Source organism: Pinus tabuliformis, chromosome 2_2, assembly GCF_031772625.1.
Source record: "Pinus tabuliformis cultivar Carrire ecotype Pingquan chromosome 2_2, CPIR1, whole genome shotgun sequence".
NCBI classification, from domain to species: Eukaryota; Viridiplantae; Streptophyta; class Pinopsida; order Pinales; family Pinaceae; genus Pinus; species Pinus tabuliformis.
In genome coordinates, this window is record NC_142300.1 from 282131202 (window position 1) to 282158134 (window position 26933).

General features: G+C 38.6%; 1 pseudogene; it reads right to left on the minus strand.

Annotated features, from left to right (window-relative positions):
* Window positions 1-1060: 1060 nt before the first annotated feature.
* LOC149192417 (potassium transporter 1-like) lies at window positions 1061-24838 on the minus strand (annotated as a pseudogene).
* Window positions 24839-26933: the final 2095 nt, after the last annotated feature.

The window sequence follows — 26933 nt, forward strand, 5'->3', positions numbered from 1 at the left end:
GAATAGGGTAATCCTCCTACAAAACAACAACATGAGTCTCATCAACAACTTTGAATCCCCAAGCATACTCATACTCATCCCAACCACTGATGTCATAATTTATATTTATAGACAAAACTTGACAATTTGGTATCACTGTAGTCCCAATCAAATTTTTTGATTCCTTGTAGGTCGTGGCCACGCTGGAGATGAGTGAGAGATTTGATCCACTCTTTAGGCCACGGATTTAGTACTAAATATTTTAGTCAAACTTCCATATCATCCATGGAAGTTGATGGGGTTCGCAAGAAACACTGGGATCTCCTGAGTTAGATTGGAACCGCTTGAATTTTAATATCACAGAGGTTGTACTGTTTCAGCTTCATAGTTAGGTCGTGTATCTTTGGCAAGCACTGGTATTTTTTTTATTTGGATTTGGATTTCACCCCAATCAAACTCTTTGTGTAGAAAAAATAAAAGTTTATTGGAATTTTATCTTTTTAAATAGGCCACATTAGAGAAGAATACCAAGGGAAAAATCATGGATTGTCAACATTTGGAATCCTAAAACTATTTATATTTACATTTACTTTATTATTTTTGTTTATAGAACACAAGATATTACAACATCTTTTCCATACTAAAAAACCTTCTGGACACAATAAAATTTAATATAATACTATAATAGAATAATCATATTTTATATTCATTATTCAATTCAACCTAATATAATAATAATTATTTAAATTAAATTCTCATTAAAGACATTACTGCATCTCACTAACATTGTTTGGCAACATTATTGGCACTAAAATTTTATTCAAGGAAAGTAGAAAAAGCTTCACAAAACACAAATAAACATACACATGCCTCCTCAAAACAAGCTTGGGAAGCGCATAAATTTACATGATATTCTTTGATCCTGGCCGTGCAGTTGGCCAACACTCTACTGTACGTCAGTATGTGCGAAAAATGTTTCTACAAGCTTTTGGATATCTCTAGAATATACAAAGCAGGTCACTCCAACTGATATGTGGGACTATTGGTTTCATTTGATATTTCTGAAAATCATGGATGCTCGTCAAACATAGTAGAGCATACTAAATTCAATTAGGAAAATGTGGGGAATACTAAGCATTGCACTGGGATCTCTGTAATTTGTTCTTAAGAAACTGTATGCAATGCCTGTGGAAAACTTCTTCAGCGTGAAGGATGATTCCTTAGCCTGAACATAAGAATGGCCTATTATATAGGAAAATCCTAACTCTTTTACTTCAAATGGCTCCTTAAGCTCATTTTCTTCACTACAGCATCCATAGCAGGACTCTTCCTTGAACCCATGTCTATGGCAAAAGTCCTCACAGGCGATCTAGAATGTGAATGAGGAGAGTCTTCCTCTTGGCCATCTGAAACGACCATCTTCATCATAGATTCTGCAGGAGTGATGATTATTGACATTCTTTCATTGAAGTAAAGAAAACCATTTCTATCAATACCACCCATATGTTCGCTCTCCTTCTGTGTAAATTTTGTAGTATTTAAAACTAAATTTTTCAAAAATTGTTCCCGAATTCTTTTCAACCAATATATTCAAATGAGAAGCAAGAAAAAAATCGGGAGGTTATTAGAGCGAAAAATGGCACATCAAATCAGATGTTTAATTTCATAACAAATCACCTGAATGGATCATAAAATCAGAATTCTCTATCTTGATTGGAAAAAAATGTCATATATTCCTTAGTATGGTTTTTGTTTCCTTTGCGTAGTTTGTTTTTCAAAGTGGAGATTTCATTTTGTTGTCATTTCTCTGCATTTTTATTCATTATTAGTCTAGGTCCTTCCAAATTGCTAGACATTTTCAAGCTACAACCACTTGCTTTCTTTGACTTCCCTTCCCCTTCAGAATGAATGTTTCTCTCCATCCACAAAATACACTGAAATGACAGCTACATATATATCACTCGCAGTCGATTCTTTGTAAAATGAAGTCAATTCTTTGTGAAATTAAGTTGATCCTACAAATTATAGAAATACATAATTACATATAAAATAGCGGTAATTTGAAAGGCACTGATATGTTTGCAGCTTAATTGGTCAGAATATTTTATGGAGAAAAGTAACCTTCACATTTGAAAGTATCTTGGGTGTCATTAATCCATGAAATCACAAAATGAGGAATTTATTTCAGCTGGGCAACCATTCTATCCCATTCTTTGTAAGACGCTATTAGGAAGGCCAAACCCGGTGCATCCACCAATCCTCCAAAATTCGATGTCATCTTATCTAATGGATGTGATGTGTGTTTCTAAAATTTGATGTCATCTTATCTAATGGATGTGATGTGTGTTTCTAACTCATTTGTAGGCATGGGTTGGTCCTAGACACCTGACCAACCTCCATTTCATTGCACTGAAAGGACCTTTGGGAGCATAAATACATGCATAATTATGCTCATATATGTGATTACTTTTTTGCACCTTTGTATGAGCTGATCTTTTGCAAACGATGCCCAAGAATGTCTCAAGAAGATATAGAAGTGTTGCAAAAGATTGGAGACTGGTATATAGATGAATGGTATATTTACATAAAGATATATGGGGCAATGAGACCTCCCCACACATTGCTAGTTTATGTTCTCAGTAGGTTATGCATTCTAGAGATTGACTATCAAACAACTCTATATGGTTTCAACACTTATCTCTTGAAGCATAAGAAGAAATTGTGTCCCCCATATCCAAAGGCCCATTTTAAAAACTTGTTTTAGCTCCACAAGCATTTGTAGTCTCTAGAAGCAATAAAAAGAAGTTCACAAAGGCCTTTAATAGTGCCTATCTAGACCACATGAGCCCAAAAGAGACGTATAAATAACCTTAGAATCTAGATGATGGAATCCCAAAGTTAAAACTCCATTAACTGTTGAAATGGCGAAACATAACATGAAAACTAATAAAAAATCAATTATATAGGAAATTACTAACCTTCAAGGCTACCTCGGGTAGGAATACCAGTAGCATGGAACTACTGACCTTGACAAGATATCCCTACACCATTGCAAACTGCAACAATTTTTTCTAAAGTTTATAAATTTTCCTCCACATTATGTGTTGACCAATCCAATATTCTTCCATCCTCAAGAATATATGTTCTTTTGTTGATAGTGTTGGAACCGCCAACATTTAGGGGATATCCTCGGTAAGAAGTCCCAACTAGACCTTAGATCGTTTGGAATAAGAGTCCCAGCAGTGGGTGGTAATGTAGTGCCTTGATCGTGGTAGCGCACATAGATAAGTATTATGACTTTGTTTGGAAGCAAGTGTGTGACCTTATAGTGAGTCAAGTGAGATGCATGGGGGTTCTAACACACGCATGGGAAAATGAAGTGTGTCCCTTAGAAGCCTGTAATAGTACACAGCGTGAAAGGAACACACGATCGAAATGACATCACAAACTAAAATGTGGAATAGTCCACTAAACAAAGTGACAGGTTAATCCAACAACACGCATTCAACAAGATTCAGACAATTGCATACTCAATAGTTCATAAGAAAACACATAAGTTAAACAACATACATTTCTAAAGCAACCAGAATAGTCCAACTACAATAACAATATATGCATGAAAGCGTGATGGCTCAGTTATTATTATTATAACTAAAAGTTCCATCCATACATACACCATTGACAACCAATATCCCCAATAGTGGAACATTACAGTCAAGAACACCTACTCCTCCAAAGAAGTATACTTGGTTTACGTCGTGGAGAAGCCAAGGCTCGTCACAATACTCCCAAGCCTTCTCTAAGCCTAAGCCTAGAAAAAAGCTTGGCTCCCAAAAGGCCGTTCTATGAGTTATGAGGTTATATTTATAACAAAGGGTGGGGTGACCCTTGACATTCCCCTTTGTGACTCTTTAACTACCCTCGTGACACTTCAACTTCTTTACAAATAACTCATTACATTACATAGTGACCATTCACATTCTACTAATGACACTTAGAATTTCACTTACAACATATTTACAAATAATATACATTTTCCACATGTAACCATGTGAGACAAAATAGGATAGAGTTAGCCTAACAAGAAAAAACACTATGACTCGAAAGTTTGGGGAAATACCAACTTGACAACCTCCATGTGATGCTTCTCAATCACATACTGATACCAAACTTGGTAGTGTGATATGATGTCCCCAAACTACTTGATCGTGTATTTCTAATAGCGGACTCTTTCCTCCATAGCTTATAGGTATATGGTCTTGGAACCTTTGTCCAACTCATCCTGAAGCATGTGCAGCATGGTCTTGACCATGACAGGACCACCAATGTACTTTTGCATGTTTTGTGTGCTCAGCTCTAAGTCATCATTGGTGTCCTCTCGCCTTAGCTACTCCATGGACCTACCGATCTCTAGCTGGACTTAGTTCTTGTGCTTAGCTTGAATGAGGGAACCGATTGAAGGGATCCTGTGTGTTATTACCATGACATTCAAACTCTTATACAACTGTGCATATGAAGTCTATATGCTAGCGACGAACAGGAGGAGCTGCTCATAGTTCTGGATCAACATCTGGATCCTTTGTTTGTCTAGCTCTGCCTGTGGCTTCATCATCTTTGGTAAGTGAAGCGGGGCTCCCTTGTACCTCATATTCCATTCTTTCACATGGGTGATAACAACATGTATGTCCTTGAGAGTTTGGATAATCCTTTCGCTCTGTTGCTGAAATCCGTATAAATGGACAACCGACTTATGCATGTTGAAAAATCCATCATAGAGTTTCGCATGGTGGCCTCAAGAGTTGATACTTCAGTAAGTATCGATTTCCTCATCTCTTCCATTGTGGAACCTGCAGATTTTTCTTCCATCTTCGTAGACACTTGATGAAAGGAGATTTTGGGGTAAGGAAAAATCCCTTTCATTTACAAATTTCGATCCTGAGACCTATGGGTTATGGCCCACAAACCTATCGGAAGTGTTTAATCGCTCTTTGCCTTAGAACTCGGGACCATTCAACTATCGAGATACATAGGATTACACGGGAAAACCCCGCTCTGAAACACATACGCCGAACTTCAAATAATAATGAACCCACGTTCATAAATCGTCGGGTCCTTCTCGCCTCAAGCCTTCCGCTGCGCTCTCTGACCTCTGATTCTCCAATTGCTCTTCATCACTATCGGCACTCCACCACGTCGTCACTTAACCTTCCCGAAATGTGATCAGCGATTAAATCTTGATCGTTGATCTAACACACTTGATCCGAAGATGGTCTGAGATTACGGGTGGACATATAGCATGGGGATTACCCGCCCGAAAAGCAGTTTCCTCTCTCTCCTCCGCTGCTACGTGTCGCTCGGTTAGTGGAATCGGGTGCTCACCCTTCAATACCACTTACCACTTTTAGCTCGCCTGAAATACCATTTCCTATTGCAGAACCACTTTCCTCGTTGATTATCTTCCACGCTCTTCCACCATGAGATGACCGTTAGATCTAAATTATCAATGGTTCTCGTTCTTTGTTGCCTACGTTGTTGATCTTCTGCTTATTGATGGATTTATGCTAAAACCCCAATTTCTCTGCCATACTCTTTCTTCACGTGGAACACTCATATATAATAATATTTCGTTAATCAATGGATCACCATCGGTCCTTATAGTGATCGATGGTCGATCAAAACCGCAACACTAACACATTCAGATTATCTATGAACACATAGGCACATAATTTCAACACTGAACACACACTTTTCTATTATATATTGATGATTACAAGCTAAGGAATTTCAGCCTTAGAACAAACTCCCTCTCGACTACATTGTATCTATCTCTATTACACAATTTCTATTATTCGTTTTCTATCTCGTCTCTCCCCTATCTATCTCACGATATATATATAGAACACGCAGGTTCATTGTTATAGGAATATTGGATCGGATCACTGAAAGGATCCGATCAATCCTCTCCTTGAGTTCCTCAACAACCCCTAAATCTCTCTATTCATATACACATGGCAGATTACATTACATTAATCAAGTCTTCTAAAGACTTATCGCTTCCACCAAACTAGCTCTATTTTAAATAGAATTTATCCCCTGTTTTTCTCCGATGGTCCACATCCTCCTTGCTCCGCTTTGAATTCCTTCTTTAATGAAGAGTGCCGGATGCTCCTACATCAGACCCCCAAGGCATAAAAATTTATGACCTCCTGGTCATATGCTTCTCCTTGTCCTTAGCAATTCTACCCACTTCTCAGTGGAACTACCTTCATGATCTTCTGTGAGTTGCAACCAACCTCTATAGTAACAGTCTTCCTCTACTACATGATACCTCACCAAGCTTTCTCCTCTGAGCTTAGTCTTTTGGCATCCTCCTGGTTCTCTCCTCTGGAAACAATTGAGCACTCCTCGCTCTAGGTTTGCTGCAAGTCTTCTCACCTCTTGCTGCCGCTATCTATATGACAGTAAGACCATAAACTCTCCATACCTCGACAACTATACCTCTTCTCCTTCTGCTTTCATTCCTTCTTCCTTCTCGCAGGAAATCTTCTTCTTTCATTTGGATATCCACCTATGCCAAATATGTTCCATTTTCTGCAACAAAATCTTCAATTATAAGACAATCATCATAAAAAAATATAAGGCCTTTGATCATCATCTGTGATTGGATTCTGTCCATTGATCTAACACACTTGATTTGACGGCTGTCTGAGATTTCGGGTGGACAAATAGCATGGGGATTACCCACCCAAAAAGCAGTTTCCTCTCTCTCCTCCACTGCTACATGTCGCTCAGTTAGTGGAATTGGGTGCTCACCCTTCAATACCACTTACCACTTTTACCTCACCCGAAATACCATTTCTTGTTGCGGAACCTCTTTCCTTGCTGATTATCTTCCGCGCTCTTCCACCATGCGATGACCGTTAGATCTAAACGATCAATGGTTCTCATTCTCTGTTGCCTACATCATTGATCTTCTGCTTATTGATGGATTTACGCTAAAACCCTAGTTTCTCTGCCATACTCTATCTTCACATGGAACACTCATATATAACAATATTTTGTTAATCAATGGATCGCCATCGGTCCTTATAGTGATCGATGGTCGATCAAAACCGCAACACTAACACATTCAAATTATCTATGAACACACAGGCACACAATTTCAACACTGAACACACACTTTTCTATTATATACTGACGATTACAAGCTAAGGCATTTCAGCCTTATAACAAACTCCCTCTCGACTACATTGTATCTATCTCTGTTACACAATTTCTATTATTCTCTTTCTATCTCATCTCTCTCCTATCTGTCTCACGATATATATATATAACACACAGGTTCATCGTTACAGGAATATTGGATCGAATCACTGAAAGGATCCGATCAATCCTCTCCTTGATTTCCTCAACAACCCCTAAATCTCTCTATTCATATACATATGGCAGATTACATTACATTAATCAAGTCTTCTAGAGACTTATCGCTTCCATCAAACTAGCTCTATTTTAAACAGAATTTGTCCCCTGTTTTGCTCCGATGGTCCACGTCCTCCTTGCTCCACTTTGGATTCCTTCTTTAATGAAGAGTGCCAGATGCTCCTGCATCAACACTTGCAAGTTAGTTTCCATTTCTTCATTCTCTTCGATCACGAACTTGACATTTGAGCTCGTGGCTCCTGCATAAGCCAAGGCGGCATTGGCCATCGCAACTAGATTCTTTCTGACATCTAACACTATCACCCTTTCCTTCATGAACGCAGCTGATGCGTGATCATCTGGGAAATTTTCTCTCTACGCCTGTACAATCTTCCTCTACAACTCATCAAACTATAGATTCTACACATCCATCACCAGATCATCATCAAGGAGAACAACCTCTCCTTGCTCGCTCGGGACTAGTTCTGATACTGGAGGTGGTGGAGACTGACAGGTGACCTCGGGTGCATGCGGCATGAGGTCAGTGTCTTGATCCTATGGTTCATTCACCAACTCCATGTCTGTCACTTCGAACAATTGCTCAATCTGCTGAGCAAGTTCCAGATCATACATCTTCTCACCCTCTTCCTCACCTGTTGCTTGTTCTGACTCCTCAACCTGTATGGATGTATTTTGCTCTGTCATCATGCCTTGCCTTTCATACTCTTCCTATTTCTGCTTCTCTTCCCTCTCTCTCCTTTTTAGCTCCTTCTCTTCCTTCAACTTCTTCTCTGTTTCCTGTAACTTCCTTTCTCCTTCCTCCAGCCTTTACTTTTCTTTCTTCCTCCGCTTTGCCCTCTTTATGCGTTGTTGCCTCTTTTCCTCCGCTACCAAAGCTACTTTTTGAATGAGAGGATCTTCTTTGAACTTGTAGATTTTCTCCGCCTCTTTGTTTTTGGTAACCTTCCACTTACCCTTCTCCTACACTAGTTTGTTGCTTATTGTTGTTGTTGTTGCTTCCCGTGGTGCTGCTACCTGCAGAGCAACTTTCCATGATGTGGCTATACTAACTGGTTCATTGAGCTTAGTGTAGTTGTAATAGTACCTCCAAGGGTCCTCCTCCACCCAATGACATGTCCCATGGATCCATGGATAGTACATCTTCTCACGGTGGTTCTTGCAAATACCATGGGGATCATACGGATTGAATTCTTTGGTGCCGAACTGAAACTTCACTATTTCCTTAGCTTCGGCATCTGCATATTTCAAGCTCTTAATCTTGTACAATATAATCCGCAAAGGCAAGGAGGGCCATGGTGCCTTCTTCTTCCTATCCATTCTTGATGATAACCCTGTGGAGAGGTGATATGCGACCTCTTGCATTACCAACTTGTCCGTGGCATACCTTGGTAGAACATGTGGAGGATTCTCTCCATGAAACATCCAGATGAAGGTGATACTGGGTGAGGCATACCGATCTGCAATGTTAAGTATCGCCTCCATTGCTTCTTGTGACATGCCAGTTGGATCCTGGTCAAAGATCCACTTGTACAATGGGATGATGAAATGGTCAGCTAGCCTCACCATAATTCCTCGATAGCTGCTTTCGGAAAGAAACTTGCAATAAATGTTGACGACAGTCTCTTTTGGTGTCCATGTCCAACCCATGCTAGGAAACTGATGTTGGGAACATATTGCATCAAGTAGATATGTGGACATGTAGAATATTTCCTGCTCATCCTTGGGCAGATTCCAGGCATTAGTCACATGGATTTTCAATTGAAGAGGCAATAGATCTGACCAGTTGAATAACCTTCCATTATTCACCAACTGGTCCAACACAAGCACCCAATTTTTTTGAAAGCTCTCCATGCTCTCTTGACCATATAATTGGCACGCAAAGATAATCAAGAACTGGTAGGCCTCCCTAAGTGACTTTGTCTTGTAAAAATTAGTGGGTGTCACTCTAAACTTTGACAGATCTTTCACCCGGTGCTTTACAATGTCTCTGGCGTTCACAAAGCTGTGGGTGGCATAGAAAAGTGAATCCATGTGGTTCACTAGTTGAGGTAAATGATACATCTGTTGATAGTTCTACAATCTGATGTTGGAAAGCTATATACCACTGGTACTGCTCAATGTCACGGTCTTTGGATCTGTGTGTGAGACAATCCAGTGGATGATGTTTGCACATGGGAAGGCAAGGTACCTGCATGCAACCTTATGTAATCCTGACCAGTGGACACTTATATAAAATTGTCGATCTTCTAGATCTTCCTTGAAGTCCCCTGCAAATATATATTTAATTTCCTGCCATGATAGCTTCATACCCTTCTCAATGAACAACTGAATGTCTGCACAAACTGGAAAATTCATTGACACCTGCTCAACTGCTTCCCCAATGCTACTGTTGATAGTATCCTTTGACGCAGCTCCCTTGGAAGCCATGTTACTTGTAACTACTGGAGCTATGCTAAACAACTGTTGTACCTGGAGACAGAGAGGACACTCATGGCATGCAAATGTTAGCTTGAAACAAAAAGAACTTCAAGAATAGGCCAAGAAACAAACTGGGCAACTTCTGGGAAGGATTGCATTGCGTAGTCCTAGGAGTCAATGGGGAGGTCTTTCTGACTAGAACTACGCAATGTGCAGCTCAATCTGGGCACAGGCCAGGAGAAATTAAGCAGTCTCAGTGGTTAAGGCTCGGGGCTAGATCTTGGAACTGCACAGTGTATAGTTGGAGCCAGGCCTAGGAAACCTATGATCAATTCCAGAAGCCAAGGCCCGAGGCCTTGAGTTCTAGAAATGTGCAGTGCATGCTCGGGAGGATGACATATGAGTCAAGGAAGCCCAAATATTCCCAAGGGAAGTGAGAAATCGAACATATATGAAGGACTGAATGATTTTGAATGTAGATCTAAGTGAATGATAATTCATGTGAGTGAAATGAGTGTAGGAATCAATCAAATGGAAGGAAAATGAAGTATGTGGAGAGAGTCATCGCAACGATGTCCGACAATGCAAAAACTAGGTAAAGCATACAACACTTGGGAAAGCCAATGAAAAACTTAAAACAACACCTATACAAGATAAAACAAGTTGAAACGCTAGTGGTCATTCAAAAAAATGAGTGAAACAACACTGTCACAAACTAAACAAACAAAAGCGATAGAAAAAGCAACAAAAGACTAGAAAAGCAAGACTTACCCGGAAAAGCAACGACGATCGCACCAAAGGTTCCTTGATCTCCTTAGGAATGCTAGATTTCCAAGATTGAATGTGAAAATGATCTCTGGCCATGATGATTAAATATATTTGGTCGATTTAGGGTTTATGACGTGAAGGCCAAAAATCAAGGAAAAACTGACACTTGATCGCAATTTCCAAAATAACTCTAGTGTCTCCTCCGGGCTACTAAAAATAGATCCTTATTTTTTAGGGATGCTTTTTCACATTTTGCGTTTTTTCTTTTTTTATTTTTAAGGAAAAGTTGCCATGCATTGACCAAAGAGATTGTGCAGTTCCAGGAAGGACTGGGCAACTCACTAGCTCATGCACTGAGTAGCTTCTGAGCAAGAAGCTTCTACGCAATTTCCTAGCTAAGTGGCTCTGGGTTGCCTCTCATCCTCTACATAGTTTCCCATCTGAAGGCTGGCTGTCAATTGGATCTGTGCAATTTTGGAGTTGAAGGCTCACTGTCAGCTTAAACTTCACAATTCTAGAGAGAAATGTTGGTTGCCCTCAAGGATTGTGATGTTCACTAGGGCAAGCCTAGAACTAGGTTGAAACCAGGTGAAGAGATTGGCTTGTGGGTTAGAAAGTAAAGAAAGTAAGAAAACACAAGACAAAATGAAAAATATGAAGCTCAATCAAAGCAAAAGTACATGGGTCAGTGTGAGAAGAGCTATTGTGATTTAGGAGGGAGGCTCCAAAACGAAGCATAGGCAAAATTTTGGAGGGTGGTTTTAGCCGCTACAACATTGGTGACATATTGGTAGAACTCCATCTCTCTATATGGACCTTGTCTTGTGTAAAACAAGTCTAACTCTTCTGGAAGTATTTTTCGATTCTTTGATTGTCATAGCTTCTTCACCATCTTGAGTTAAAGATATAGTCCCTACCATTCTCTTTATCAATAGCACACATACCAAGCCAAGTCAACTGATTTGTTTCGATTGGGGATGAGGGGTATATTGATGCACAATTAATATAGATTTTCATAGTTTTAGTTTCATCTCTAGTGGTTCTCCGCTGCCAGAAAGCCTGGACAGTACCCCAATGGAGTCACTTTAGGAACACAAGCATTGCTCCACTGCCAGCGAGCCTGGATGGTACCCCGGTGGAGTTACGTGCTTCACCTCTTTGTGCAAGAAGCCTTTCTCTTCTTTCGCCTTTATTTTATTTCTTCCATTTCATTTTTTATTTTTCAAAGAACTTTGCATATGCACTTATTTATTTCATTAGGTAAAAGAGGGATCCAAAATTATTGAGAGAAAAAGAGGTTTTCCCTTCAGAGAAGGATGTTTATATATACCTATAACATACTTATTAAGGTTGTTTTCCTCCTCACCTTACTCTACTTGACTGAGTCTACAAGGGCTAACCGAATATAGAAAGCCGCTTAGAGTGGGCGATACTAGTTAAGAGTGAATGCGTTGTGATTTCACTAAGACTCACTCTGAAAGGAATGTATTTTCCATCAGGGTATCATTGATTGGAAGAAATGCAATATATTCATAAAGAGAGGGAATAGACAAATAACCAAATGTTGATAGTTGTACAAGTCCTCGTGTATTTCACCCTACTTGTCTCAAGAATCCAAACACGGTTTCATGCATAAACTAATCGTACGGGCCCACAAGACAACAAACAAGAAAAGGAAAGAAGTAAAACAAAAAAAAAACCAAGAAAAAAAACAAGAAAGAAAACAGTACTCCTCCTAAGCTAAGCAGAGCATGGGCCAACTCACGTGAAGTGATATTTCCAATGAATCCATTGGTGCATTGGTTGACCCATGTAGGTGATGGCATGGCTAATGAGAAAGATATTCAAGCATACAAATAGAAAAGAAAGATAAATAAATTCAAACTAGAATTTTTGAAGTTTGAATGTGTCCACAGAAAAGAAAAAAATGAAAGCACATGAAAGGCACTCTGCGGACGTATCATGGTGTTGTGTCACGTTGTGCATGGAAGACAAGTATGTACACTCCTTCAAACTTGAAAAATGAGCAAACATGAAGAAAGAATAAAATTTTCGTTTCATAACAGTGCTCACTACGTACGACTCCTCCAATGCATGAGTGATAGGATCATGTGATTCTAGTGGAGGATGCGAAAATTGTGAGTTATAATTGATTTTCAATGTGAACAAGAGACTAATGAGGAGCTTGTGGAGATTCAAAAGATTTTTGATTAGAAGTGGGACAGACCTGAAGGCTACAATAACCTAACATAACCATCAGCTCAGGTTGAAATGCCTCAACAACTTGAGTAGTTTCCATTTCATCATAAGACTTATCATCAAAGACTAGTGGCTTAGAAAGATCAACAATAGGTGAATCAGAATCATGATCAAATGAATGAGTGAAAAGATCACGATAGCCATGATCATAAAATTCAATATGGACATCCTCATGATCTGACGAATCATAGAGAGGGATTGATGAGAAACAAAAATTTTCACCCTCTGAATTTCCAGAAATGAAAGATGAGAGATTGAGTGGATTCGGGAAGAAATATTTGTCCTCTCCGCAATCAAATGACAGACTGACATCCTGCGTGTTCTGTGAATGATCGGAAGTGGAAACATTCGGAGATGAATTTTCACAAGAGAAATAAACAGTGACAGAATTGCAGAAGATGCCAGGATAAAGTTGTTGAGGTGCGGACAGAAGGAGGCCATCTTTCACTGCAACTTCTTATTTAGATTCCCACACATACTCATAAAAAATGATAGCGCAAGTTGGTTGTTTGACACCAACTTCGTCCACAACCTGATCCTTGTGAACATCACATGTGAAGTCCGGAAGAGATGAAAACGACACAGCAAGATATGGAGGATCAAAGGAACCAGTGGATGGAGGTTGAGAACATGAGACCATGTAACAACCATCAGGCTAGTAGTCCAAATCTACGCAGAAATCTATAGAAGGTGGGGAAGGAGGAGATGGTGAGAGTTCAACATGTAGGTTCACAACTTCTCCCACCTCATCCTATGAATCTAGAGTTGTTTGATGAGAAGGGGATGGAGGGTCGCTTGGGGTAGTGACCTTATCCGTCTCAGATTTAGAAGCTCTAACAACGAGGTATGTTGGGAGGTGTTCAAAAAGATTCTAACTCGTGTGGATTATTAGATATGTGAACAAGACACTGAAATCTTTTAATTCAGAAATTTCAAATCAACTTCATTTTCTTAAAATTCAAAACAGTAATGATAGAAATGATCATAAAAGTGCGCAATTGATTCGTCAGGTGCTTTTCTCAATTTAAGAATTTTTCGATTAAGTGCGTTATGGTCATAAAATACGAAATCACGACCTAATTCTCTAATCATGTGGTTGAAATAGTGTATAGAGGTTGCAGGCAATGTGTGACATCATTGCTTAACATGCCCTTCAAACGTGTAAGAAAACAACCCACAGACAATGTCATCCAAGGGGACTTCATCCCTGTCACAGAACCCATAAATGAAACTGCGTGGATTAATAGGGATTCTCTGCTTTCGCCATCAAATTTGACTTGTGACAAGCCATCTATAACGTCCACTAGTACATCGAAATCATGAGTGTCAGAAAAACATGTCGGGTTTGAGATTGTGATATAAGTCATGAATGATGTGCATAAATTCAAAACAAAATTCAAGTGCCAAAAATTTTGACAGTGTTGGACCCACCAACATTTAGGGGATCTCCCTGGTAAGAATTACCAACTAGACCTCAGACTGTTTGGAGTAGGAGTCCCAACAGTGGGTGGTAATGTAGTGCCTTGACCGTGCTAGCACGCAGAGATAAATATGATGACTTTGGTCGAAAGAAAGTGTGTGACCTTGCAGCGAGTCAAGTGAGATACATGGGGTTTCTAACACATGGAGGGGAAAATGAAGTGTGTCCCTTAGAATCCTGTAATATTATGCAAACTGAAAGGAACACACGAGCGGAATGACATCACAAATTGAAATGTGGAATAGTCCATAAAACAAAGTAACGGGTTAATCCAACAACACGCATTCAACAAGATTCATACAATTGCATATAAAGTAGTTCATAAGCTAATGCGTAAGTTAAAAAGCATACATTGCTAAAGTAACCATAATAGTCCAACTACAATATCAACATATGCATGAAAGCGTGCTAGCTCAAATATTATTATTATAACTGAAAGTTCCATCCATACATACACCATTGACAACCAATAGCCCCAATAGTGGAACAGTACAGTCAAGAACACCTGCTCCTCCAAAGAATTATACTCACTCTATGTTGTGGAGAAGCCAAGGCTCATCATAATACTCCCAAGCCTTCTCTAAGCCTAAGCCTAGCTAGAAGCTTGGTTCCCAAAAGCCTGTTCTATGAGTTATGAGGTTCTATTTATAACAAAGGGTGGGGTGACCCTTGACATTCCCCTTTTTTACTCTTTCACTAACCTCATGACACTTCAACATCTTTACAAATAACTCATTACATACATAGTGATTGATCACATTCCACTAATTACACTTGCGATTTCACTTACAACATATTTACAAATAATATACATTTTCCACATGTACCCATGTGAGACAAAATAGGTTAGAGTCAGCCTAACAAGACAAAACACTATGACTCGGAAGTTTGGTGAAAGATCAACCCAGCAACCTCCACTTGATTCTTCTCGGTCACATACCGATACCAAGCTTGGTACTATTAGATGATGTCCCCAAACTTCTTGATGGTGTCTTTCTGATAGCAGAATCTTGCCTCCATATATTTTGGGTATATGGCCTTGGAACCTTTGTCTAAATCATCTTGAAGCATGTGCAGAATGGTCTTGACCATGACAGGACCACCAATGTACTTCTATATGTTTTGTGCGCTCAACTCCAAGTCATCGCTGGTGGCCTCTTGCCTTAGCTGCTCCATGTACTTGTCGATCTCTAACTGGACTTGGTTCTTGTGCTTAGCTTCAGTGAGGGAACCAATTGATAGGATCTTGTGTGTTCTTACCATGACATCCAAACTCTTATACAACTGTGCATATGAAACCTGTATGATGGTGATGAACGGGGTGAGTTTCTCATAGTTCTGGATCAACATCTGGATCCTTTCTTTGTCTAGCTCTACCTGCGGCTTCATCATCTTTGGCAAGTGAAGCGAGGCTCCCTTGTACCTCATTGTCCATTCTTGCACATGGGCGATAGCAGCACGTATGTCTTTAATAAATTGGATAATTGTCCTGCTCCAATACTGAAAGCCATATAGATGGACAACCGCCTTATGCAAAGTGAAAAATTCGTTTCAAACTTTCCATATGGTGGCCTTAAGAGTTGATACTTTAGCAAGTACCACTTTCATCATCTCTGCCATTACGAAACCTGCAAATTGTTCTACCTTCTTCCTGGCCATTTGCAAGTTCTTTTCCATTTGTTCATTCTCTGCCAATAGGAACTTGACATTTGAGCTCGTGGCTCCTGCATAAGCCAAAGTGGCATCGGCCATGGAAACTAGATGCTTTTAGACATCTGAAAATATCACCCTTTCCTTCATGAATGCAGGTGGCACGTGATCATCCGGGAAATTATTTCTCTGCGAGTGTATAATATTACTCTGCAACTCATCGAATGATAAATTGTATACGTCCATCACTAGATCATCATCAATGAGAACATCCTCTCCTTGCTCGCTCGGGACTCATTCTGATACCAGAGGAGGTGGAGACTGAGGGGTGACCTCAGGTGCATGTGGCATGAGGTCAGTGTCTTGATCCTGTGGTTCATTCTCCAACTCCATGTCTGGAACTTAGATCAATTTCTCAATTTGTTAACAAGTTCTCGATCATGCATCTGCTCACGCTCTTCCTCACCTACTAGTTGTTTCGACTCCTCAACTTGTATGGGCACAATTTTCTCTATCATCGTGCCTTTCCTTTCATATTCTTCCTATTTCTACTTCTCTTCCCTCTCTCTCCTTCTTAGCTCCTGTAATTCCTTCAACTCCTTCTCAATTTCCTACAACTTCCTTTCTGCTTCCTCTAGCCTTTTCTTTTCTTTCTTCCTTCACTCTGCCCTATTTATGTGTTGTTTCCTCTTTGCCTCCGCTGCCAAAGTTGCTTTCTCAATGAGAGGATCTTCTTTGAACTTGTAGCTTTTCTCCACTTCTGGGTTCTCGACAACCTTCCTCTTACCCTTGTTCTACCTCAGTTTATTGTTTATTGCTATTGTTGTTGTTACTTCCTGCGGTGTTGCTACCTATAGAGCAGATTTTCGTGTTATGGCTATACTGATCGTTTCATTTCTCTTGGAGTAGTTGTAACAATACCTCCAAGGGTCCTGCTCCACCCAATGACATGTCCCGTGGATCCATGGATAGTACACCTTCGTACATTTGTTCTTGCAAATACCATGGGGATCATACCAATTGAAGTCTTTGGTGCCAAACTAAAACTTCACTATTTCCTTAGCTTTGGAATCCACATCTATCAAGATCTTAATCTCGTACAATCCACTTCACAAAGGAAGGGCGGGCCATAGTGCTTTCTTCTTCCTTTGTAGTCATGATGATAACCCTGTGGAGAGGTGATATGTGACCTCTTTCATTACCAACTTGTTCATGGCATACCTTGGTAGAACATGCAAAGGATTTTCTCTGCCAAAAATCTTGATGAAGGTGCCACCGGTTGAGGCATACCAATCTGCAATGTTAAGTATCACCTCCATCCCTTCTTGGGACATGCAAGGTGCATCCTACTCAAAGATAAACTTGTACAACGAGATGATAAAATGGTAAGATAGCCTCCCCATAACTCCTCGATAACTGCATTCCAAAAGAAAGTTGCAATAAATGTTGACGATAGTCTCTTTTGGTGTCCATGTCCAACCCATGCTAGGAAACTGATGTTGGGCACAAATTGCATCAAGTAGATACACATATATTTAGAATCTTTCTTGCTCATCCTTGGGAAGATTTTGGGTGTTAGTCACATGGATTTTTAACTGAAGAGCCAATAGATTTGACTAGTTGAATGGCCTTCCATCATTCACCAACTGGTCCAACACAACCACCCAATTTTCTAGAAATGTCTCCATGCTCTCTTGACCATATAATCGGCATGCAAAGATGATCAAGAACTGGTAGGCCTTCCTGAGTGACTTTGTCTTGTAAACATGAGTGGGTGTCTCTCTGAACTTCGACGACTCTTTCACCCAGTGCTTTACAATATCTCTGGTGTTCACAAATTTGTCGGTGGCATAGAAAAGTGAATCCATGTGGTTCATAGTATGAGGTAAATGATACATCTGTTGATAGTTCTCCGCCCTAAAGTTGGAAATCTATATCCCACTGGCACTGCTCAATTTCATAGTCTCTAGATCTGTGTGTGAGATAATCCAGTGGATGATGTCCGCACATGGGAAGGTAGGGTACCTGCATGCAACCTTATGTAAGCCTGACTAGTGGAAACTGATATAAACTTGTCGATCTTCTAGATATTCCTTGAAGTCCCCTACAAAGATATCCTTGATTTCCTGCCATGTTAACTTCATGCCCTTCTCAATGAACAACTGAGTGTCTGCATAAACTGGAAAATTCACTGACACCTGCTCAACTACTTCCCCAATGCTACTCTCGACAGTATCCTTTGACACGGCTCTCTTGGAAGCCATGTTACATGTAACTGCTAGAGAGATGCTCAACAATTGTTGTACCTGGAGATAGAGAGGACACTCATGGCATGCAAATGTTAGCTTGAAACCAAAAGCACTTCAAGAATATACCAAGAAAAAAAATAGGCAATTGTTGCGAAGGATTGCGCAATCTTGGCTCTCAAAGGTGACTAAATACCAACTAGAACTACACATTGTGCAGTCCCAAGAGATAGTGGGGAGGTCTTGCTGACTGGAACTGTGTAATGCGCAGTTCAGTTTGGGCACAGGCCAGGAGAGACTACGCATTGTGTAGTCTCAATGGCCAAGGCTCGGGGCTGGTTCCTGGAACTGCACAGTGCATAGTTGGAGACAGACCTAGGAAACCTCTATGCAATTCCATAAGCCAAGGCAAAGGCCTTGAGTTCCAGAAATGCGCAGTGCATGCTCGGGAAGACAAGATATGGGTCAAGGAAGCCCAAATCTTCCCAAGGGAAGTGAGAAATCGAACATATCTGAAAGATTGAATGATGTTGAGTGCATATCTAAGTGAATTATAGTGAATGCGAGTGAAACGAGTGCATAAATCAATCAAACTGAAGGAAAACGAAGCATGTGGAGAGAGCCACCACAATGACGACCCTTAGTGCAAAAACTTGGTAAAGCATTCAACACTTGGGAAAGGAAATGAAAAACCTAAAACAACACTTCTACAAGATAAAACAAGTTGAAACAACACTCTCACAAGCTAAATAAACAAAAGTGACGGAAAAAACAACAAAAGACTAGAAAAGCAAGACTTAATCGGAAAAGCAACGATGATCGCACCGGAGGTTCCTTTATCTCCTCGGGAATGCCAAAGCTCCAAGATTGAATGTGAAAATGTGATCTGGCTACATTTATTAAATATATTTGGTCGATTTAATGTTTATGATGTGAAGGCCAAAAATCAAGGAAAAAGCGACACTTGGTGCAGTTTCGAAAATAACTTGAGTGTCTCCTCCGGGCTGCTAAAAATAGATCCCTATTTTTTAGGGATGATTTTTCACTTTTTTCTTTTTTTTTCTTGTTCGAGAAAAGCTTCCATGCATTTCCCAAAGAGATTTTGCAGTTTCGAGAAGGACTGGGCAACTCACTAGCTCAAGCACTGAGCAGCTTCTGAGCAAGAAGCTTCTACACAATTTCTAAGCTGAGTGGCTCTAGGCTGCCTCTTATGCCCTGCGCTACCTCTCATGATCTGTACAGATTGACTCATGGTTTAGAAAGAAAGTGAGAAAACTCAATCCAAAATAAAAAATATGAAGCTCAATCAAAGCACAAGTACCTGGGTCAATGCGAGATGAGTTGTTTTGGTTTAGGAGGAAGGCTCCTAAATGAAGCATAGGTAAAATTTTAGAGGGTGGTTGTAGCCACTACAACACGTTCCTTAAACATTAAACTCTCTAATCAAACCAACACTATGTCCTATGGCTATAAATTCATTTGAAACCATCCGATTGGTTGTGAGAGTGTTTTTCTTATCAAAGAAAACCAATATGGTGCAACCCTATGTCTCGATGCTACGTAGCTTATGCACAATAGCCACTTATTTTGTGCTATCTTACAAGTTACAAGAGTTAAACATATAGTAATAATAATAGGTAATCCCTATGGTATAGCAACAATTTCTAGAGCAACAACAATCTTAAAGTATTACGTACACTTCATAAAAATGACAATCTAATACCTTTTTGCTACCTATCTATGACGTCCCATGAGAGAAAATATTAGTAGTTCATGATCTAGAAAAGAATACAAACAACACCAATAATTTCTCTCAATATTTCACCAAATTCATCTAATTTTCTTTTCAAACAGGTATCATGAGCTTCCATTGAAGGCTCCTGAATTTGTGCCTAAATTTTGCCTATTTCTGTAGACATGTCAATGCTCACAATAATGCAAGTGCAAAAACCATTGGTAATTGTAGTTCCTGCAAACACCATGCATTCTTTTGACTGCAAATCACAGTCACGAATAGTGATTAGATATGTTCTTTTGACCACAGACACACTCTCTCTTGTCAAGGAGCAACAACAACCTTAAAGTAGTACGTACACTTCTCAAATGAGAAACTGATATTTTTTGGTCACCTATCTATGATGTCCCATGAGAGAAAATATTAGTAGTTCATGATCTATAAAATAATACAAACAACACCAATCATTGCTCCCAATATTTCACCAAATTCATCTAATTTTCTTTTTAAACAAGTATCACGAGCTTCCATTTAAGCCTCCTAAATTTGTGCCTAAATTTTACCTATTTCCATAGATATGTCAGTGCTCACAATAATGCAAGTGCAACAACCCTTGGTAATTGTAGTTCCTGCAAACACCATACACTTTTTTTACTGCAACTCACAGTCATAAATAGTGATTGGATATGTTCTTTTGACCATAGACACACTCTCACCTATCAGGGAGCTTTGTTCCGTCCTAAAAGTGGATGTATTGAGGGACACAATTCTCATGTCTGCAAGAACCTTGCCTCCCACCTTCAGTTCCACTATATCTCCTAGAACAAGTTCTTTGGAGGGAAGATTTGGAACATAATTTCCATTTGTCAAGACCTTTGCATGATCAGATTACATTTCTTTAAGAGCTTCCAAATCCTTCTCATAATTATTCTCCTACCATACTCCAATAATGGAATTAAGGATTAGAATAAAGAGAATGACCAGGGGTTCTACATAGGATATTATACTCTCCTCATAAGACACATTATCATGCATGTAGGAAAGGATAAATGAAATTCCAACTACCACTAGAAGTATTTTAACAATTGTGTCATCAAATTTCTCCACTACCAACTTCCACAAAGTTGTACCATTTTTCTTCTAGATTTCATTCCATCCATCTATTTAACGTTGTTTCTCCACTTCATGAGAATTTAAACCTTTCTCTAACCTCACATCATATTCTTATAAGAATTGTTCAACAATTTCAGACCAAGCAGGGAATATATTTTCCTCCATCGGTTGTGAATTAGATGATGAGATTCTGAATTCAAACAGATAGTTCCACCATGAATAGATCTATAATGTGTTTGAAAAACTCCAAAATCAATACTTTCAAAAACCCTAGTAACCTTGGACATGAGCTTTAACTACATTTCTATATGCCCAAAAAAGTGTTGGATTTAGAAGTGTTGTTTAAGTACTAGAGAATTTCTAATTCAAATGCTCTTCTACAAATTATGAAGAAAATCCAAATTCATATACACAACTAGAAAACATTTTTTCAACCACCATGCCAATGGATTCCATTTCAAACATCAAGAAACTAAAAACTTAACATACATAGTTTTCTTGATGGATATCCTTGTAACCATACCTCACTATGCACTTGAACATCTTGCATTGTTTTGAAGCTACTCTCCCTATTAGCAAGCGTTCATCCAATGGAACATGTGGAACCTGAAAAAACTTGATGCAAACAAAGACAAAAACTTGGTGGAAGGCTGGAAGATTTGTCAGAAAATGGCTAAAGATGGAAATAACTCCTGTTACTAGTTTTGTATAAATAAACCCAATTCCAGAAACCCGCACTATGCCTAAACCCAACCTTAGACTAAGAATTATTTCCATTGAAACCTTGTTTTGTAGGTTAAATTCATACTTCTTTGAAGTTCCATAATGTCAAACACATATAATAGCCATTAATATGAAGGACAATACCAAAGGGACACAACCCCCTTCTAGAACTTTTATTATGCATACATATATGTAGAGAAATTCAATAGACCCAAAAATGAATACAATGCTTCCGGCTGCATAAATACTCTTCTCCCATACAATGATTATCACTAAAACCATTAAGCAGGTTGTTACAAACATGATCGTTGTCACAACAAGACTTGTAAATCAAGAAAAATAATTAGTTTGATCACAACACATCTCCATAACAATAATGAAAGGCAAAGAGGATCGGGGGAAATACCATAGGCATGACCAATAATATTTGTATCTCTAAAGTGATGGTGAGTGCCAAGCAGAGGCACATGAGAATCCATTTTATTTCTCGAATGTATATTTGGCCATATATCTGCTTTGAGGTGTGCACAACTTTCACCCATGGAAAACAACTCAAAGTTGAGCATTGATTGATTATTGAAAAGGTAGCTGAGATTACTGGCTGAATCTCACTATTGTTGCTAAGGTAGCCACTATGAAGACTAGCTAGAATACAACTTCTGCATTAAATTCATCCTCAGATTAACTCTCATATAAGTGTCCTAGTTCCAAAGGTTTCAAATTTTTTTTTGGAAAAGAAGATTTGGAAGTGTTTAGGACCCCACTATGACCAAATTGCTTTTTAGAAAATTTTAAGTCTCTCCAGTTTAACAAAAACAATATTATGTTCTCTTTGTTATATAAAATACAACTTCCTATATCTTCAAGGCATAATGGAACTATATTTTATCTTGACAAAACTCACCTGGTATCAACATATAGAAGTTTCTATGTATGTCCTCTTTGTGTTGGGAAATAAATGCAGCCTCTCCCATGTAGGTGAGAATCAAGTAGGGATAAACAACTCTTGTGAAAATTATCTTCCATTACATACCCAAGTTTAAATTGATTATTTCTTAGTGGATTTTAAGTGTGTTTCAGTCATGAAACCAAAGAGATTTTCTCACCTTGATTGACAACTGTGAGAGTGTCCCAAATCAACAAACATAGCCTCAACACCTATCAATCATGATTGATATTCTTCAATATGATCACAAGAAATAAAGTTTCTTATGTAATTAACAGCTAAAGACTTTTTGGCTTCAACTGCAGTGCCATCCATTTGTTAAGGTTCCTTTTTATTAGAGCATATCATCATATCAATTCAGTTATTTTAGCATTCATTCCCTGAAAAAAGAAATATTTGCAAAGTACTGAAGATTTTACAGAAATAATCATATCCATTGGAAAAAAATCATGGGTTTTACAAAAGAAAACTTTGTAAACCTTGAAAACCATTTGCTAAAAATATTCTTTTAACTTTTTAAATATTTTCTAAGACATACTAATAAGTTGAGCTTGCTTGGATCCTTTTCTCATAAGGGATTTCCATAAAGATGTTAAAAAAGAGGTAAACCTGTAACACAAAGGACTATGCCTCTGAGAGACTCCCAACCATCTACTTTGGTCTTCTAAAGGAAATTAAACAAGTATTAAGGTGAGATGGCTCTAAAAACCTTGGGGTTCCACGAAATTATGTTGTAAATATCAATGCTATTGATGCAAAGAAGCCAAGTTGTGATGATGGGTGCAAATATAAAACCAACATTCTGAGTGCCTAAGTGGTGAAGTGCAAAGAGTCCCACTAGGATGACACATGCAATGAGTACAATGTACCCTGCCAAATATCACGTCAATAAACATCATCCTCAAATTCAATAACAAACAATTGAATATTGATAGGGTTTTTAGGGTGGAATTGTTCTCACTATCATCGAGATGAGCAACCTTAACTTTTATGCCTTTAACTGCTAACATAACTGCCAAAAAAATAAGAAGATAAAAAACCCTATAGTCATGATATGAACCTAGCCCGAAATTTTCCACATAGAATTAAAGCAATTTCATACACAAATTACCACTGTAGCTCCCAATTTTCATATAAAATGCATTATTTTTTTCATTTTTATATACTTAAATTACTATTTGCAAACCATTTATTTTCAAAAGTGCAGTTCAATCTTGGAAAATAGAATTCCAACCAGATATTGTTGGAGTAATCACTCTATCCCCAATCACCATGGAGGTTCCTAGCAACACAACTAGTAGAGGCCAAATGCGTCACCTCTTATGATTTTCAAAGAATGACTATATTGCACAACTTAGGTCAGTTTCGCAAGGTTTGGTAACCTTATATGTGGAAAATTATGTATTGAAAGGTTGTTGGTTGGGCAAAAGGCTCAAGTTTACATTTCTACATAGCAATGAATAGAGAGAAAATGTCCCACCTCCCATTGCAAGGATAAAGAGAAACAATAGTCATAGCACTACGAGATTTGAACCATTAACTAAGGGCATAGACAGGCACAAACCATACCTTCACCATTGTCATCTGCAGTCGATACGAAAAAGATATATTTGCAAAGAGGAACAAGCATGAATGTCCAAAAGATAAATGAGAGAACTCCCATAATCTCATCGTCGTGCTCATGGAGCCTCAGCTTCCTAGAAAACATGCTCTTGTATACATAGATAGGTGATGTGCTAAAATCTCAATACTCCGTTTTGAATCTTTCATAAGCCAAGGTCAATGATTTGCTATAGGACACTTGTTCAACAAGAAAATCAATCCCAAACCCAAAATAAAAAGTCACATCCTACATAAGAAACCATAGTAGAGACAACCTAAACAATTGCAATTTCATCAAAATGGACCTCATATTGAACCACTTGGATGAAGAGAAACTCAAACTAAACCACCAAGGCTCCAAGTTTCTTGCCTCCCTCAAGATCGGTCAAAATTACTTCCAGGGCGAAACCTACGCATTTTCTCTCCCTCTCACTCTCGATCCTGCCTATTTTTTTGTGAATGCATAGAGAATGTGCCATATAAACAATATCTTATAATGCATATATTTTTATACAACACATCAAAATTATTTTGTCCCCTATTGTATGCTTAATATATTATTTGTGTTTTTCTCATTTTTAATGTCCCAATATGAATGAACATGGTAAGGTATTGTTTTTTTAGTGAAGCCCCCATGTGAGTATGTAACGTTTTAGATTTTGTAATCTCAGGTTCTGTAAAAATAGGCGAAAATGTTTCAGGTTTGTTTTGATGTTCCATGTTCTATAGTTTTATATTTTTCTGGTTTTCTATTTTCCAATTTAGTAGGTGTAGATTTAGGGGGTAAACCCTGCATTCTACGAGAACATCAAGGTAAATGTGCCACTATGGATTTAATTAAGAATTTTAATAATATTTAACAATTCAAATTCACAATTCACACCTAAGGTCTCACTAAAATGTAGAAACAATCAATATAACGCACGCTAACAAATATAAGGTGTCAAACCATGCAAGCAACATTTTTGTAGCGAAATCACTAGTTGGTGATAAAACCCAACGTCACGGGAATCAATGTGAAAAGTGGCTAGAGATAGTGCAGCTAGAACCAGTTACGTTGACAACCTACTTAATGGTCACGACCTAGTGCAAGTAACTTCACATATACCATCTCGTGTGAAGTACCCTCAAAGAAGGCCCAAGTGAGTCTAGTCAATGTTTGTTCCAGGTACAACAAGAACTTCCCCCCCACCATCACCATGGGTACAAGCCCTAAGATTATGGTCACTAAGGTTACCATGTACAACAAATTGGCATAGGGGGATAGCCATAGATCAGATATATATGCATTGGAAGAGTAACAATGCTCAACCCCCTTGAAAGATTCCTTAAATCATGTTAATCCTTTCAAGTGATTTCCAGGTACATTTGAATATCGTTTGTAATGTATTCAGATCGTGCTACCGTAACCAATGAAGCAATGTAAATTACTCCAGTGGGTCCAATATTATATCATGCTTGACTCCCTTTTTAGAGGATATTCCTAGAGTCAAGTTGTAGCAAGTGGATTTACTCCCTGCCATAAGCTTCTATGTTTGTTTGTAGCTTTGGAAAGTGTTGAGGCCCCGAAAATCGGGTCAACAACAAGGGGGATACCCGCCCGGTCCGGACCTTGGTTGGCAGCTCCTTATCCATTTGGTATAGCGGGTCCGACTGGGGATAATGGGACCAGTTTCCCAATCTATGTGTGTCTGTGTAGAATTTGATGTTGCTGATCTAACAGTTCCTATCTAAGCTATTCTAATTCAAACTTTTAATCTAATTCTATGCTATTGTAATCTAATAAACAACACATCTAAATCTATACTAACCCGGGATGTAATTCTTCTATTATGCGATCTAAAGAGATTTCAAATAACAACTGGTAATAAAGATCATTCAGCGATTATAAGAAAGGAAATCAATTAAGATGAACTACTTCGCATAAAAAGTTAGACAAAACAGTTGTGAACAACATATCGCATAATGAGCTATTCATACATTAAACATAAATAAATAGTTATCACCGTACAAAAGTGCTAAATGATAACTCAAGCATTCATGCAATAATACATAAACAACTAAAAATTGTATATCACTTTAACATATAAGCAAAAATGGTCAAGAGATAAAAGTACCATTTATGACTAGTCCTACTCATAAGTTTCAAGCAACAATGATTTATCTCTCCTTGCTCTAACATCCACTAAGGGTACAGAAGTGCAACATCAGTAGCAGATATCAAATGCAAACATCAACAAATCTTGATCCGTTCATTCACCAAAACCTCCTCTGAGGGTGCAAAATTGCATGTTCTGAGGACAAGTTTTTGATAAATTTCTGGACCCTTCTCTAAATGCATGAGAAGGGTTTAAATACTACTAACTAAATAACTTAATTACACAGATTCAGGATACGGTTTAAATGACCGCCCTTTTTCTAAGCAAAACTATTTCTAAAAATTAAATCTAATATCTAACTATTTCTGCATTTGTTCCTTAATGTTGTGAGCATTCAATATTTGCCTGGGTAGAGTTGGCTGACTGTCTTCCGCTTTTGGTTGAGCTAAGAAAACAGAAATGGTAAGAGTTGGCA